Source organism: Ursus maritimus, unplaced genomic scaffold (genome assembly GCF_017311325.1).
Source record: "Ursus maritimus isolate PB19 unplaced genomic scaffold, ASM1731132v1 scaffold_9, whole genome shotgun sequence".
NCBI lineage: Eukaryota > Metazoa > Chordata > Mammalia > Carnivora > Ursidae > Ursus > Ursus maritimus.
In genome coordinates, this window is record NW_024427107.1 from 45935390 (window position 1) to 45952622 (window position 17233).

Here is a 17233-nt window from a genome sequence, read left to right on the forward strand (position 1 = left end):
TTTTTATCATTTAAACTCTCTAATGTAAAGTGCACACATATATGGGGAAATGCACACGTTTCAAGTCTATAACCCAAAATTCTCACAAAGTGAGCACTCTTTAACCACCATTCCCATCAAAAAGTGAAACTATGCCGGGACCCCAAAGCCCTCTCTGTGCTCTCTCCCAGCTCCTGCCTGTGCCCTCCTCTCCAAAAGTAACCACTTTCCCCATTTAACCATAGATTGTTTTGCCTGGTTTTGATCATTGTGTAGATGGGTAATGCAGGATGGTGCCCTTGGGTCTGGCTTATTTTGCCGAATGTCGTGTTTGGGATATTATCTCATGGTATATTTGTTGTGGCTTGTTCACTGTCATCGCTGTGTAGAATTTCATTGTACGATCACACCATCCTCACCACCACTAACTAGTCTGAACCCTGACATGCCTGGTTTTAAACACTGTCTCCACCACATGGTACCTGTATGATTTGGCATAAACTGAGAAATTTCTGGTGCCTCCATTTCTTCATCTGTAAAATGGGAATAATAGTAGTTTAAAAAATATAAAAAGGATTGCATTATGCACACAGGTCTACACCTCACTTTTTAAACCTAAAATTTTATTTAGGTTATTCTTCCTATATTTACACAGATCTTGCATGGATCTGTATCATTTTTTTTAATGGCTACACAGTATCTCGTCATATAAATGCATCATGATTCATGTGAGCAGCCTCCTGTTGAGAGACGTCTTAAGTTGTTGACAGATTTTGCTATCGTAAACAATGCAAGAATTACTAAGAATATACTTTGCTGAACTTTTGCAAATAGATTTTGGGTTAAGTTTCTTGGCAATAGTATTGCCAGATCAAAAGACACATGCATTTGAAATTTTGATCAAATTCGTCTCCAAAGAGGTGGTGCACATCATGCCTTCACGTCGGACAACCTGATTCTCATCAACAACGGGCATTGCCAAATGTGCTGGTTTTTGCAAATTGGATGGGTGTGACAGTTTCATCTTGTTGTTTGGTTTTATATTTAAAAAATCATAAGAACCATTTGCACCTACCTGCTCTTATTTTTAGTTTATTTTTCTACTAGATTGTTTTGGGTTTTGTAAGAAAATTTTAAAACTCTTTGTAAATTAAAGAAGCTTATACATTCAAGAAATATAGGGCATATAATTTCCTCCCCAAGTGTCATTTGTCGTTCAATTATGTTTAATGTACATAGTTTAACTATTTTCTTGCACAATTTATCAATACTTGCCTATGGCTCTAGATCTTGTGTTTTGCTACACCACTCGGAGATTACATATATTTTTTACTTCTATAGTTTTTCTTAATGTTGAAATCTCTGCCCTATTTCCATTTATTTTGGTAAGTGAGGAAGGCAGGCATTGAGCTTTATATTTTTTTTCAAACAGTCAGTTTTCTCATAATTTATTGAATAATCTAACTTCTCCAACTGGTTTGGAATGTTGCCTTCATAAGATACTATGTCTATGAGTTTGACCTCCCTCGTGAATTCTCTTCCATTCCTGAATTCCTTGTCCATTTCCTCTCCAGAAGAAAATGGGACTTTATTGGCTCCTAGGCTTTAATATCTGCTGGGGTCACTTATTCTCTCCACCCCTGCCCCCCCAAACTTTGTTTTCATTTCTTTGAATCCCAGTATCATTTTATAATATTCCTTCTCTTCCAAGATACTATTTTATTGAAATGACACCATTTATGGGCTAATTTAGAGAGGTTTGATTTTGTATTATTGTTTTCTGTTCCAAGAATAAGAGAAATCTTCTCTTATATTGCTCAGTTATTTAAAATTTTTCTGTGTATATGTTTTCCACATTTCTTCTATAATTTATTTCTTGATATTTTATTTTTTTTTTACTTGAGATGGTAAAACAAGATATTCTTTCTATTGCATTTCCTGGCTGGTTATTGTTTATTCATATTCAAACTATTAATTTGTATACTTTAGTGAAATCACTACCTTTTGATCCTTTTAGTTCCCAAATTTTGGAGTGAGCACCTTGACCCCTCTCAAAATATAACCCCATCATCAGTCACTCTACTTTCCAGTATTTGTACGTCTCCTTTCTTTTTCTAACTCCATTGGAGTGTGCTTCGAGAACTCTGTTAAGCAACAATGGGAGAGTGAGCATGCCATCTGTTCCTGATTTTCATGTTGTGCTTCCCTTTGGTTTGTGGGAAGACATGCGGTCGAGTCAAGATCGGACCCTCTTTTCTTCATCCTAGGCCGCGCCAAGAAACTAAACTTTGGGAAGGGAATTTTCCAGGAGCCCAGTCACCTCACAGGAGCTTGAGGTCAAAGCCCCCCTCAGCAGTGAAGTATTTGTTGTCTTGCTTCGTGTACCGAATGGGTCTGTGTCGGTTTCTGTAGAGGTGGGTGATGTGGAAAGGGTGGTGCCTGAGACCACATTTCAGCTTCCTGGTCTCCTGGCCAAGCAATTTCCCACCCTGTTACGTCATTTCCAATAATACATTTTTCACTTATTAACTATAATTCACTTACCATTTGACATTTGTACCTCATGTATGTTTATTCAGTCTGTTTTCCAACACTATTTTATGTTTTTAAAGTTCTAGAACCAAGTTGCATTTCCCCATATATACCCAGTCCCCAGTATAAAGTTCCGCAGGCAGTGGACCCCAGACAAATAATTAACTGAAGTGAATTAGGTGAGGGCACTTTGAAATTAGGAAAATATACTTTCTGTAAAACATGAAGATCTTAATAGCCATGAGAATGGTTCCTTCAGTCACCTCTTAGTGTTGTTTCCAGAATCAAATGAGACCAATGGAAAGGAGACTATTTTGATTATTTGTAACTGTTGTAGTGAAATGATGATTTTTGTTTGTTTTCTTGACTAGACCATGAGTTCCTAGAGGACAGGACCAAGTCTTATTCGTCCTTGAATTCCTGGTACCCACCCCAGGTCTTAGCATAGAGTAAGTACTCAGTATTTGTGGAGCTGAATAGAACAGCAAAAGGTCTTATTCTGATATGGGGCCAGTGGTGCTCTTGGTCTGAGGGTCACCTGAGATATGGCTCTAATTCGAAATGGCCACCAAAAATGGGACCCAGCTCTGGAGATTGTCAGTGCCTGGGAGCTCCCCACCTTCGGTTTCTGATGGTTCATCTGGTAATTAATCACATGGTGCTTGGGGCTCTTTCTTCTGCTGTTAAATGCTATTAATTATTTTATAATTTGTTGTTTTTTTCTCGTATATTTAGGTCATTTCCTAATCAGCTGGCATGCAACTTGGGGAATGGTGTATTATTATATCTCTTAAAGATTCCTGCACTCCTGGTATAAAATATGGTCCCTGGCCCTGACCCAAGCTCATCAAAAAGTCTTTTTTTCCTCTCTTCTATTTCTGGACTGATCTTTTGACTTCCTCAGCTAGATTCTTTTTATATTTTTCAAAATCCAAATTCTTTTTTTGCTACCCTTTGGATTCCTGGATCACTCCATGAGAACAATAATTACTATTTATGGAGGCCTTACCATATGCCAAGCATTGTACAGGGCACTCGTCATAGAGAAGGTATCACGACACATGCTTTGCAGACAAGGATATACTTGGAAGTTGCCTTTCTCTATTCTGCTTGAGCAGGGCAAGACAGTCTAGCTGCCTGTATTTCAGGATGCATGCGGGGTCCCCATAGAGAGCACCGAGGAGGGGTTGCACGTCTCAAGGTGAAGAATCACGTGACAATTTTAAATGATTGTTAAATTGCTCTGGTGACTTAGAAGCACCTTGAAAACTAGGTGTCATAAGCGCCAAGGCATGCGGTTTTCCAAGGTGCAAACTGTGGTTTGGGAATTTTGAAAGAGCACTTGCTGCTTTTGCTCTGCCTTTGTGAAGACCTTATTTGAAAATCGTATTCTGTGTGAGGCCTCATGATGAAAGCATATTTCAAGGACCTTGGAGAGGTCTTAGGAGAGTGAACCAAAGTGACTCTGCAAACACCCAGGAGCCTTACTGGGAAAGGCCTGCCAGGGGTTTGCATCGACCTGGATGGGAAGAGTGGGTGCTGAACTTTTAAAATCATGTCTCTTACCAGTAATACCAAAATAAACATTTGTGCCCATGCCTTTGTATTTGTACATTATTTAAAAATACACATATAGGGGCGCCTGGGTGGCACAGCGGTTAAGCGTCTGCCTTCGGCTCAGGGCGTGATCCCAGGGTTCTGGGATCGAGCCCCACATCGGGCTCCTCCGCTGGGAGCCTGCTTCTTCCTCTCCCACTCCCCCTGCTTGTGTTCCCTCTCTCACTGGCTGTCTCTATCTCTGTCAAATAAATAAATAAAATCTTTAAAAAAAAAAATACACATATACAACTATACCATCATATTATGTATGATAGAAAATACGCAGAAAAAAGGATATTTTTAAAGAATGAGAAAAGGGAAAAATAATATTTTAACAATAATTGAAATTATCTATGCAATACCAAATTACTGAAAACCGTATGACTAAAAGTCCATTCTTAGTAGTATGTTTTTATTATTACTATTTTTTTTTAAAGATTTTATTTATTTTTTTGACAGAGATAGAGAGAGCCAGCAAGAGAGGGAACACAAGCAGGGGGAGTGGGAGAGGAAGAAGCAGGCTCATAGTAGAGGAGCCCGATGTGGGACTCGATCCCGGAACACCGGGATCACGCCCTGAGCCGAAGGCAGACGATTAACCGCTGTGCCACCCAGGCGCCCCAATTATTACTATTTTAAAACCTTATTTCAACGGTTAGGCCTAAAGTCAATTGATTTTTAATACTAGGTTTTAATGGATGTCCTAGTTTTAAAATGGTTCCTCATAAAGATACACGAGGCCAAGTGCAAGAATACGCCCTTGGTCACATTTACTGAATCATAATATTTGTTTTTCAATATGTTTACATTGTCTACTTTATAGAAAAGAAAACAAAAGTGCAGGGAAGTCCAGAACTTGCCAAAGCCCCCAGCTAGGGCCAGAACCTATGTCCTGACTCCCAAGACAGCACTCCTTCCATATTCCAAGGAAAAACATTTCCCACCCAAAGACATCTTTGCTTTGCAAATACTCTCATGCCCTTTCACTTGTATATATTTGGGGTTGTGTCTTCCAGGTAAGTGTAGGATTTTTTTTTTAAGGCAAGAACTATGTCTCTATTCTGTTGTATTCCGCTGGTGCTCGGTGGCCAGTGGGAAGAAAGAAGAAGAGAGGTAAAGGACTCTGCTTTCACACCTCCACATGGGGCACCCACTAGCTGGGGATTACCAGAATATGAATGTTCCCTTCCCGGGGGGGGGGGGGGGGGAAGGTTTGCTCTTTGTACCCCAGATGCATTTTTTTGTCTTGGCTTTTCCCATATGTTCCTGGCACCCTAGACCCAGGATATAATTACCAGGGATTAAGCTAACTTTACTTACCTGTTCAATCATAGATGTTGAGGCAGTTTTTTCCTTGTGTGCAATGGCTCGTTGAATGGCACATCAATTTATTAAGCACTGCAAGGCTAAAAGTTCAAGTGGCAGATTTAAAAGAATCATATATTCAAGTTAAACCTCAGCAACAGGATTAACCAGGACCCAGCCTGCTCCTAAGGGAAACCTGCAAAATGACCCCCGAACATCTTCATGTGGCGTTTCTCCCATTTCTTGATATATTTCTTCTTGTTCTTTATGGCATACCATTTCCAAGAACACGTGAAATCACACCTGGCTATTTTCCATTGGCCTCCTGAGAGTGTCAGGTGAGACCAAGTATCTCTGAAGACAGAAAAGAATATGGTGGGGCTTGCATGGTTCCAATGCCATTTCAGTCCAACAAAACTGAACTGGAGCCCTATGGGAGAAATAAATTGTTTTGTTTGCCTAATACTCATGTTAGCTTCTAGTAAATTCTATTTCTCTCCTCACCTCTATTGGGGAAATTGGTCCTCCTCCCCTACTTCAACTGTGCAGTTCTATCCATGGCTGCCAATCACAACATCCCACTCTACTCACATTAGGTCTAGAGATGGGACCCCAGCCATGCTAAGGAGACACCTTCACTACGCCAAGGAGACTATTTAGGATTGAACGTCTTTGGTGGTGGTGATGGTAGGGGCTCTGCTATCTCCATTGACAGGTTGGGAAGATATGAGAGAGAACATACAGCAGCTGTGGTTCCTCCGTGTGGAATGAGTCCATCTGCCTTTAGAGGAAGAAGAGACGAGCTTATAAGTACAGAGAAGCAAAAATGAGAGTGGAAAGGCAGTCTTCTTTAGCTATAGATTTCCTTGTTACATAAACGCTAAATTACTCCTTTTGCTTAAACGAGCTTGCATGGAGTTGCTGTCACTTACAACCAAAACTACCCTGGTTAGGACAGCTCTCCCTTCATGGGTGCCTGGTCCCGTTCCCAGTGTTCAGGAGACAAAGAGGAATATGATTCTGTATCTGTTCTCAAGGAGCTCAGATTATCAGGGGAAGTTACCTCAACAAACACCACAAAGCAACGTGATGGCCGCCGTAATAGGAGTGAACACAGCCATAGGGTTAGGGGAAAGAATTCAGGAAATGCTAAAACTAAAGATGGAAGTTTAAACCAGGCCTTCAAGTCTCTGGAGTCAAGGCTGATAAACACCCCGTAGAATGGGCATTTGTATCCAGTCCCTTTAACCTACTAACTGGGCAATTTGCTTACCTTCTCAGTGCCTCAGTTCCTTCTGTAAAATGGAGACAAACATCCTATCTATCTCATGGGTTTGGGCAATATTAAATGCTATAACGCTTGTAAAATGCCTGGCACAGTAAAAGTTTGGTAGAAGTCAATGATTACCATCCTCCTCCCAAAGGCAAAGTCCACACCCATATATTTTTAGGGTTGTACCTTCTAAATGGAGCCAATCAGGACAACACAGCTAGGGGAGAACACGTCTGGCTCTCTATCTGCCAGATACACTGCTTCCTGAAGAGGGGTATTTTCATCCCCTCTCGTGTTCACTTGGTCACAGCCTATGTGTGGTGTCTAGATCCTTGCCTCCATGAAGAGAAGAACCTCTGAAGGAGGGAGAGACCCCCTGCTTGGACCTTAATGAGCTCAAGGTAACATCTTACAGAATCCGAAGGGGAGACAGAAAGCCCATGAATTCACAACCTTTTATGTAGGGTTTCAATCATTTCTGGCTTATTATTCTTCACCAAATCCGTGGTACTGATTTGTTCACCTTCACAAATTAATAAACAATGAGCAAAAAAGCACAGAGAGGTGTGCAGTTCCAAATTTGACTCTTTAATGGCCATCCTCCAAATTCTTAAAAAAGCCCAAGGAATCTGATTTTGTTTGGTGGGTCCTCCTGGGACCTGGAGCATGACAAGATTCTAGCGAGCCTTAATGTTTGGGTGATTAAGTTCTGTTTGTGATGAAAACCCAGTTAGTCTTGTGTGGGAAACTGCTGTATTTCAGCAGAAAGAGCATCGAACTGGAAGTCTGGCTCTGACAGTATAATGATTTGAGCTAATATGCATGTCCCTCCTACTACAAACACATAGAAATGCTGGATATAGTAAAACCACCAGCTCCTCTAATTGAAACACATAGCTGAATGAGTAGAGAGAGACTACTTGGTTTAAGCTCTGTTGCGGTGGTCTGAAACTCGGTGGTGTTATCTCTGAATGTGTGTTTTACAAGTGAAGTCTAATGGGATAATGGAGTGTGCACGTGAGCAGAGGAGAAATATGGAAGAAAAAGCTTTACGTTTTAGTCTATTTAATATACTTTATTCCTGCTGCTTTTTAAAAAAGATTTTATTTATTTATTGGACAAAGAGAGAGAGAGAGCACAAACAGGGAGAGTAGCAGAGGGAGAGGGAGAAGCAGACTCCCCACTGAGCAGGGAGCCTGACACGGGGCTGGATCCCAGGACCCTGGAATCATGACCTGAGCTGAAGGCAGACGCTTCACCAACTGAGCCACCCAGGCCCCTCTATTCCTGCTTCTTGAGTAAGAAGCCCCTCAGTTTCATTATGCACTGGGCCCCATAATCATGTAAGCAATCCTGGGTAAGTTTCTGTTTATTAACTTAGATGGTAAGTATATATGTGTTTGCTTTATTATTATTCCTTAAATCGTTCATATTTGCTTTATAGTCACCTGTATATATGAACTTTTCACAAGAAAAAGAAAAGAAGAGAAAGGGAAAAAAGGATCAAAATCCTTCCAGATCCTGAGACTCTCCTTCTATAACTTCTGGGAGGCTGGACTTTCTTTCTTTCTTTCTTTCTTTCTTTCTTTCTTTCTTTCTTTCTTTCTTTCCTTCTTCTTTTCTCTCTTTATTTCTCTCTTTCTCTCTTTCTCACTCTTTCTTTATTTCTTCTTTCTCTCTTTCAGGGAGAGAGAGCTCACACGTGCATGCATCGGGGTGGAGGAGCAGAGGGAGAGGGAGAGAGAGAATCTTGAGCAGGCTCCACTCCCATGGAGCCTGACACAGGGCTCCATCTCACGACCTTGAGGTCATGACCTGAGCCGAAATCAGGAGTTGGACACTTAACTAACTGAACCACCCAGGTGCCCCAAGTGAGGCTGGTCTTTCTTATGGAAAATGGATTTTATTTTTGGATGCAGCCAAAAGTAATTTGGCGAGGAGTCTGCTGGACGATGCCACTTGGATTCACATGTAAAGGCATTACTGTGACGGATTTTGTCATATGGTTCACAAACTAGTTCTAAAGAAACTCTAAAAAATCTGTTTTAAACCTACTTTCTAATACGTAAACATCACTAGATTGTTTAATTGCTTCCAAGTTGACTCTTCTGATTGGATCAACGACCAAGACTGTTTAGAAATCAGGCAAACTACGTGAAAGCAATGCACCCAATCCTTGACCTCTGTGAAAGCCCAACGAGGATGTATTTCACAATTTGCTCTCTTCTAAAACACTTAGAGGAAATTCACCAGGCAAGGCAGCGTAAATGCATCTTTTACTGGTGAAAATCGGTCTCTTTATCATTCGGCTAAAATTGATGTGGGAGAAATGAATGTATGATGTCCAGGGTGTCCTAAATCTGGGTCACACTCCACCTGTGGATTTAAGATAAGGCTCGAAGATAAAGTTCTTCACTTCTAACTAATCGATACCTCTCTCCTGCTTTGTTTGGCATTTGGTAGAACTCCAGATCTTTTTTTTTTTTTTCTCTCTTTTCTGTGACAATTTAATCATTCTTGCTTATTAATTTAGATCAAAATGGACAAGCAAGGAGCCATCACGTCTGAATCCGAATGTGACTTCTACTGCATTTAACTTGCAAACCCAGCTCTGCGTAATGACCTCCAGCAGTGGTAACGCAGTGGACATAATCACATGCTAACGACATCCGTGGGCTGCATTTTCCATGATGCTGGTTGCTTACTTTCTCTGGGGAAGGAGTAGGACAGAAGCGTCATATAGGTTGTTAAATAAGCCCCCCCACCCCCGGCCAGCCCACAGGAGCTGCCATCTGTCTGGAGGACTTTCTTGCTTGGCCAAGTCAGCAGTGAGCCTGCCCCTTCCCCGTCCCTGCCCACCAGGAAAAGAAGGTGTGAAACTCTGGCACAGCCATCAGGGAGCCGGTTCCCAGGGCTCCAGCCAGAGGCGTGCTAGGGCCAGCTCACGCCAGCTTGCTAGAACCGACTATGCACATCTCTTCCTAATTCAGTGTTCAGTGACCTCACTGTCGGTAAGCTTGAAATCAGCCATACGACGTTTATTTACACCCATAGAATCAGCAAGTACGAAGCTTTTCTGTTTAGAGAGCTTGTTGTTAAAATGTTCACTAGCACGCCGCTGGCTGCAGCCCCGAGAGCCGATAGCAGGACCGATCAGGAGCTGAGGGGTGACAGGCCTTCAGTCATGAGTTAGTTGGTCACATTGCAGGAAAAATCCACCCCAAGGACCGATCTGGCAGGACGGTTCTGAAGAGCACAAACCAGCAGCTTGGCTGACCTTATAGGCTCAGGACGAACGAGGTATGTTAAAGAGCCTTTCACTTTGCACCCAGCAGTTTGGGAGAAGGGAAACACTTGTTAGATGCACGTCTGGCCTGTGTTGAGAACCAAAAAGATGTCCCAGAGTAGAAATAGCCCCCCTACCCCACCCCCACTTTTTGAAATGAAAACCATGTGATCCCTTTTGATACTGACTAGTTTTGAATGAAAAAAAAAAGGAAATCAGACAAAGAACTAAATTTTACTTGAAAAAGAAAACCTTAATCAGAAGTGATCTAGGAAAAAAAAGGCTTGCGTAGCATTTTTTTTAATATGTCCTTATCATGTTGTGAAGTTGTGTCCTTAACTTTCCACTGGACTTGGCATGTGTTTGTATATCCTAGTAGAAGGTGTGGATGGAAACCATCATGAATGATAGAGCGCTGTCACCCTTGGTGACTTTGGATGGATGGAGTATCTGCTGTTTAAAGGTAAATGTTGAAAAATCCAGGATGGTCTGTCCAATACACACTCGTTCTAACCTCCGTGGGTCTGAAGTCTCAGTGTGCCGCCCCCTTTCCAGCTGCCGGTATCTGAACCGGGGAAGATGAGGGATTGAATCCACGGGACAAAATGACATAGACAAAGTAAAACCCACAAGTGTATTTTTGTCTCTGCAAAAATGAAATAATTTCTTTTTCTTCTTTCAAGACTAATATCCAGGTCCTAGACTTATTAAACTGTCATTTTTTAAAATCCCAAACTGACATTTCTGGTCACATCAATTTTATTCACAGTGAAAGTTGTGAATACTAAAAAAAAAAAAAAAAAAAAAAAAGTTACACAAAATTTCCCACTTGAGAAATGTCTGGAGATTCTTTTTTATTTCTGTGTGAATACCCATGAAGAAGAGTCTGGGCTAACAGCTGTAGGAAGTGTGGGAAATAGGTAGTGTTTAATTAAATGCGTTCTGGTTATTTGGGGAAAACATTCCAGGTTTACTCAACATTGAGGCAACCGCCATCTTTATGGGCTACAGCTAATATTGCTCTCTGGGGAAGAAAGCTCCTAATCCCAGAACTTATTAAATGCTAATACCTTGTTGAGGATAGCTCGAGGCTGAAAATGTCAACTCTAAAATGTCAGAAAATTCTGAAGTTCTCATGGCAATTTAATTTGCTCTTCTCATAAGGCATTTTGATGCTAGTAAAAATATTACTAACAGACCAGAAAAAGGCAGCTCCTTCTGAATCATGTTGAGAAAGCTCATCTTAAAACCTGGAAGAGTCCTCCGTTTGCTGGCTGGACCTGGAAAAGACTATCCTGGTGCTGTAGAACAAGAAATAGAAGTAGATTCTATGGGTAGATTCTATGGCTGGCAAGCATCAAGGGGAGAGAAGTGTTCTTGGAAAGGCTCTGAGTTCAAAAGGGCCACGGCCAGTCACACATTGTTCTATCATGAAGCAAGTTCATGGCAATCGAAGTTTATGCCAGCCCCATCCACTGGGGAAGAAGGTGGCCTTGGGACTCTGGAGGGCTTGGAATCCAGGGAGAGTCACACAGCGATGGGGCTTTGGATCCCAAGGCCCACCACAGTCTGCATTAGTGAGCTGCATCTCGAAGCTTTGGCTAACATGTCCTTGATCCCTGAATGGTTCCTGAAGCTACAGCCAATGTCGTTGGTTTCAGATCTATTCCTTCATCCTGCTTCCAGTAGATCATTAACACAGAACTGTTGAAAACAGCACCCCAATCAATGAAAAAAATCTAAAATAAATCTTGGAGATCATTTGATGCAAGTACGTCAGAATTGACCCTGGGCAGGGTGAGTGCCCCAGGCACCAGGACTGAGATTATGTTAGTTCCCGGGCCCCTGCTGGTGGACGGTGTGGTCCTGGACACATCATTTGACTCTCTGACTTGGACCTCATGTAAAATAGAGCCACACATATTCCATATCTTGTGTGCGTGTCAAACTCGATAAACCAGTAAATTATTAATACCTCGTCAGGTACCTGGGCTAAGATATTATGATTTATTTACTTAGATTCCCTCCTTCTCCCACTCCAGGTCCCCTTCTCCCTGGCTACACAGACGTGGTGTTCTAAAAAGGATTTAAAAGGGGTGCTTTATACATACTATTTACTTGACTCTCTTCCTAACCAAATTCTTGGGTTATCTACATACCTGAGCTTTCTCATTTGGTGAGAACAAGCACTGTTGTTAAAGGGATGTGCACTTGGCTGACGTCCCTTGCACTAAAGATATCCCAACTGCCACATCGATATCTGTTGCATCTGTGAAGAATTTTGATTGGGATCAAGTCCAAGCAACTCTCGGTGGCTCAAAGTATATTCCTTAGGGAACAAATCCAAAACACTCCATAAACCAAGGCAATGATTCTCCACTGTGGCTGCACATCCTGATTCCCTGGAAACCTCTAAAAGTACTGATGCCCGTAAGAATCAAGGGCCTTTAAAAATTTCATACCATTGGACTTTGAAATTCCACATCTAGGAATCAATCTACCCTTAGAGAGATGTGAACAAAGACATAGGCACAAAGCATCTCATGCATTTTTTCTAAAGCATCTTCCAACTCTAGTTAAATGAATGGAGATGGTTAGATAAAATATGATTTATCTGTAAGAAATTGCATATCTGTTAAATGACACTTGCACTGTGGTGTTAGAAGTCCGGAGATCATTACCTTTGGGGTAGGGATAGTGACTGGAAGGGGGTATGGAGGAGGTATAAAGGGGACTTCTGGGGTGCTGGTAATACTGAATTTCTTCACCTAGGTGCTGGTTATACAAGTGGAATTGCTGGAGATAAAGGCACTTTCTATATATATGTTACACTTCAATAAAAATTGAACTTGAAAAAATACTAATGTCTGGGTTTTACCTCTAGGGGTTTTAATTCAATGCCCCTGGACATTAGAATTTGTTATACCTCCTTGGTGGGTTTTAACACGCAGCCAAGGTTGAGGGCCTCTGACCTACAAGGTTCGTTGAGGGCACATTTGCTCACAGCTCGCAGAGAGCTGTGGAGAGTGGGCATCAGGGACTGGCGCATTCATTCTCCATGCAACCTATGTCATCCTTTCAATATTTTAGAGTCATTCCCATCATGCGGTGACCTGGACCAGGATGGTATGTCAGTCCATGCTTTGTGCCTCCCATCAGTTGCAGGTAAGGGACACGGCACACCTGGGTCTTCATGTCAGCCCTTGGCAGACTGAGTGCCCTGCGCGGTCTTTCCGCCCACGGAACAGGTAGTGGGAGTCTCCGTGATGAGGCTACAGGCATAGCCAGGACGGCCTCCCCAGCACACACAGATGAAATATTTCTCCCTGTAGCTTCCCAAAGGTCTTCACTTCCCTTTTTTTGTAGGACTTAAATTCCTGCCAACAAGTGAGAACCTCTTTTAAATGACAGCTGACCCTGGTGGGTTATATGTAGACCACTGGCCATGTAAACCAGATTGTGAATTAGTACAAAGAGAGGCTTTCCAATAATAAAATTATTATTTTCAAAAATAAAAAGCTGTGGTGTCAGGACACAGAAGCAGGGTTTTTTCAGCCACAGGACTGATGGCATTTGGGCCGAATGGTTGTCTGATGCGGGGAGCTCTGCCGAGCCCGGTAGGGTGTTGAGCCTCATCTCCAGCCTCTACCCACAGGAGACGCCAGCGGCGCTACAACCATCCGCTGGAATCATTAAAAATATCTCCAGACATTGATAAATATCCCTTTGGGGCCAAAATCCCCTCCAGTTGAGAATGACTATGTGGAAGGGATGAGCATTTTGATGGAAGAAGAGAGAAGAAGAAATTTTGCAACATAGGGAGAGTTAGAGGAGGCCAGGCCTGGCTAAGGTTGGGGAGACGGGTGTCGATACCCTTTTACTTCTCATGATCCACTCGTGTCTCAGCCCCAGAAAACCCTCCTCCGTGTTCTGAGAGACAGGTGCATCACGGGAAACAGCAGGGCTCTAAAGACGAGACCCATCGTGGGAAATAGGGCCTTGCACCCACGTGGAAGCTCTGTGGCCTCTGGAACACGGCTGCTCTCCTCGCCTTCGCTGCCTTCAGAAGGTGCGATGCTGTGAAGTTAGGGCTTACTGTGCGAACCGTCCCGCCTCACCCTCTCCCCTGCAATAACATTTCCGGTTTTTATGGTGACAAAGCTACCTGGTGAATGTCATAAATACGGGTGTTCACTGACACAGCAGCATCTCACTGATCACCGATGAGACCATAACACATGTTCCCAAAGTTTCTTCATTCCAATCTGCCCAAATCTGAAGGACTCCCTGTTGCTAAAATGGAGGCATTTTTGAGTACCCGGATGGACGGCAGAGGAGCAGGCTGGCGGGGCTGCTCTCCAGGGTGACCCGGAACCACTGCAAGCTGCCCTCTATCCCCCCTCAGGTCCTTTTCCCACCTTGGAGCAAGAAGCTTAAAAGCTACTTTCCAAGACCGTCTGACTGACAGAGGGTGCTTTATGCCTGTTTCCTTCCATGTCATTCTCTTCACCTGAGGGTCTGCTTTACTCACGCGATGGGACCCTAAGCCCTTCTCTGCGAGGAGTAAGCAGCCAGCACTTTCTCCCGCAGGGGGGAGAGCCAGCGCGCCGTGGAGGCAGACACTCACGCCTGTCCCCAGCCGTCTCTGTCCCCTGCTCCACCCGCTCAGCTTCTGACCCTAATGGGGCTGCCATGTTGCCATGAAAGAGGCTGAGTCAACAAAGCCCTGGCTGGGGAGGCTGGCTCAGATTTGAGAGAGGCTGTGTGCAGGCCTTCGGTGCTCCTCGGCCCACAAGCTTTAACCGCTGTACAAACTGATTTAGAACACTAAAGCCCGACTGTTTGTTTAGTGCCTTTATTGACTCAATTCCCTCCTCCAAGGCAGGTGCCTCAGCCAGCCACTCAGTCATTGTTCTGATCTGTTCTCCTTGGTGACACGGTGGCCTCCCTGGTGAGAGTTCTTTTCTTTTTTTCATTTTCTGGTCCTTGAAATGTCAGGCAATCAGCTCACGCTTACAGGTGTAGTGTTTCATTTTTAAAGAGGCATCATTCACTCCAGCTTGAATTGGCAGCTGTCGAATTGGGATTGTTGCAAAATAGGAACTTTCCTATTTCTTTGTGGAAAGCGAAGGGCCGATTGCGGGCGCCCCCCGACAACCCGACTGTGAGAAGCGTTGCCCCTGTTCCGGTATATTAACTCTTTCTGACCCTCACTTGTAAATGGTTTCCAAAGTGCCCTAATGTATAATTAAGATGGGCGAAAAAGCTTCTGCAAACCTCCCTTGGGCCTGTCTCCACTGGGAGAGTTCATGATGTGGCCCAAAGTGGCAACTTGGAAGAGAGACACAGGATTGTTTTTCTCATTGTCTGTTGGAACAATAATATCATTTATTTTATCTTTTTAATTTAAATTCAATTAATTAACATATAATATATGATTTGTTTCAGGGGTACAGGTTTGTGATTCATCGGTCTTCTGTAATACCCAGTGCTCATTACAGCACATACCCTCCCCAATGTCCATCTCATATCATTTATTAAGCATGTGTTTTGTGCAAAGTGCTATGCCTAACTTTGTTGTTGTTTTTAGACGCATTGGCTTCTTTGATCCTCACCATAACCTTCATGCTGGGTGTTCTTGCTCTCTTTTACCGGACGGTGAAGCCGAGGACAGAATAGTACCTTGTCCACAGTCACTCAGGGTCCAGAGGCACGGCGGGAATTTGATCCCAAGTCTGACTCCAAAGCCTCTGCTACTCCCTCTCCAGCCCCTGACTACTCATCTAGCAGAAAAGGAAAACCCACAAGACCCCAGGTCGCAGGCAGCATGAGCGTGGAGTGGCCCCGGGAGCGAGGCCAGCAGTGGCCCCAGTGGGTGTGCTGTGGGCAGGCCCGTCAGAGTGCGCTTGGCAGCTCCCCCTACGGCACGGGGCTGACATCCTCTCTTTTCTATGGCCAGGGCAGTCCGTGGACAACTTCCTCAAGCTTTCTTGTCAGAGAGCAGAGCTCATGTGTCACTTGATCTTGCCACCAGTAAAGGAAGCTGGGAGAACGCACGTACTCACACATTCACACACACACCACGCACACACTCAAGTACACACGCACATGTATTCATTCAGACACACACATATGCACACACTTGGACGTTCACACACATTTGCATGGACACACACGTGCACACGTATGCACACACACATCCCCACACACATGTACAAATTCATCCGGACACATTTACACCCGTCCACACACATCCACCCTCAGTCATTCACCTGCACACTCATTCACACTTCCACCTGCACACACACGTGCGTACACATCACACGCACTCATAAAAGCACTCAGGCAGTCAAACCCCTCCACTTACATGAAGTCATACCTGCCCGCTCACAGACATTCGCACACACACTCGCACACACGGGTTCGTACACACCCACACACTCACACACGTGTACCTCTTACTGCCTGCACGCAGGCTGGCTCTACACTGTGCCGCAAGTCAGGAGGCCAACACCCGGTATCACAGACTGGAAGAGGGCGGTGTACTGGGGATTTTGTGACCCCAAAGCCACTTGAAATCACCGGGGAGCTTCTGGCAAGGGCACTGGCTCGGTTTTAGGGAAATATTGTCTCTATCCTAACTTCACTTGCCTCCGGTTCTGACGCGTCCGGTGTTCGGCCCCAGGCCCTTTGCCCCGCGTACCCACTTTGGAATCTCACACACTAGCTCCGCCGCCTTCGGTGAGTAGCTTCACTTCTCTTTGCCTCTATTTTGTCATCTGTGGAATGGGGATAATAACGGCGCTTCCTTTATGGAGTTAAGAGCACGACCTAGGCTCGTGCGTGTGAAGTTCATGGGCCAGGGAAGGGCGCACACGGTTCAAGAACAGCGGGCTGTGAGTGGCCCGGGTTTCCTCAATCGCACTAACCAGGGAGGAGGGATGTCAAAGGCAGAATTCAATTGAGATTTTGATATGGAAGCAAGGTCCAGGGAGACATTTGCCAGGTTTTAAGGGTTTTCTGCCCTTGTGGCTGTAGTGGATACACTCTTACACTTGAGAAAGTTTCGGCGCGGGGAGAGCGAGCTTCTCTCCTCATCCCGAGGGTCCTCGCGGCCCCTAGACGAGTGAGTGGGGACGCAGTCACGCGGGGCAGAAGGGCAGCCTCTCAGCTGCCGAAAAGGCCAGCTTTGCCCCTTACTGTCCACCCCCCCCCCCCATTAAATAAATCCTTATCTCGTGAAAATGTTGTTACACCCT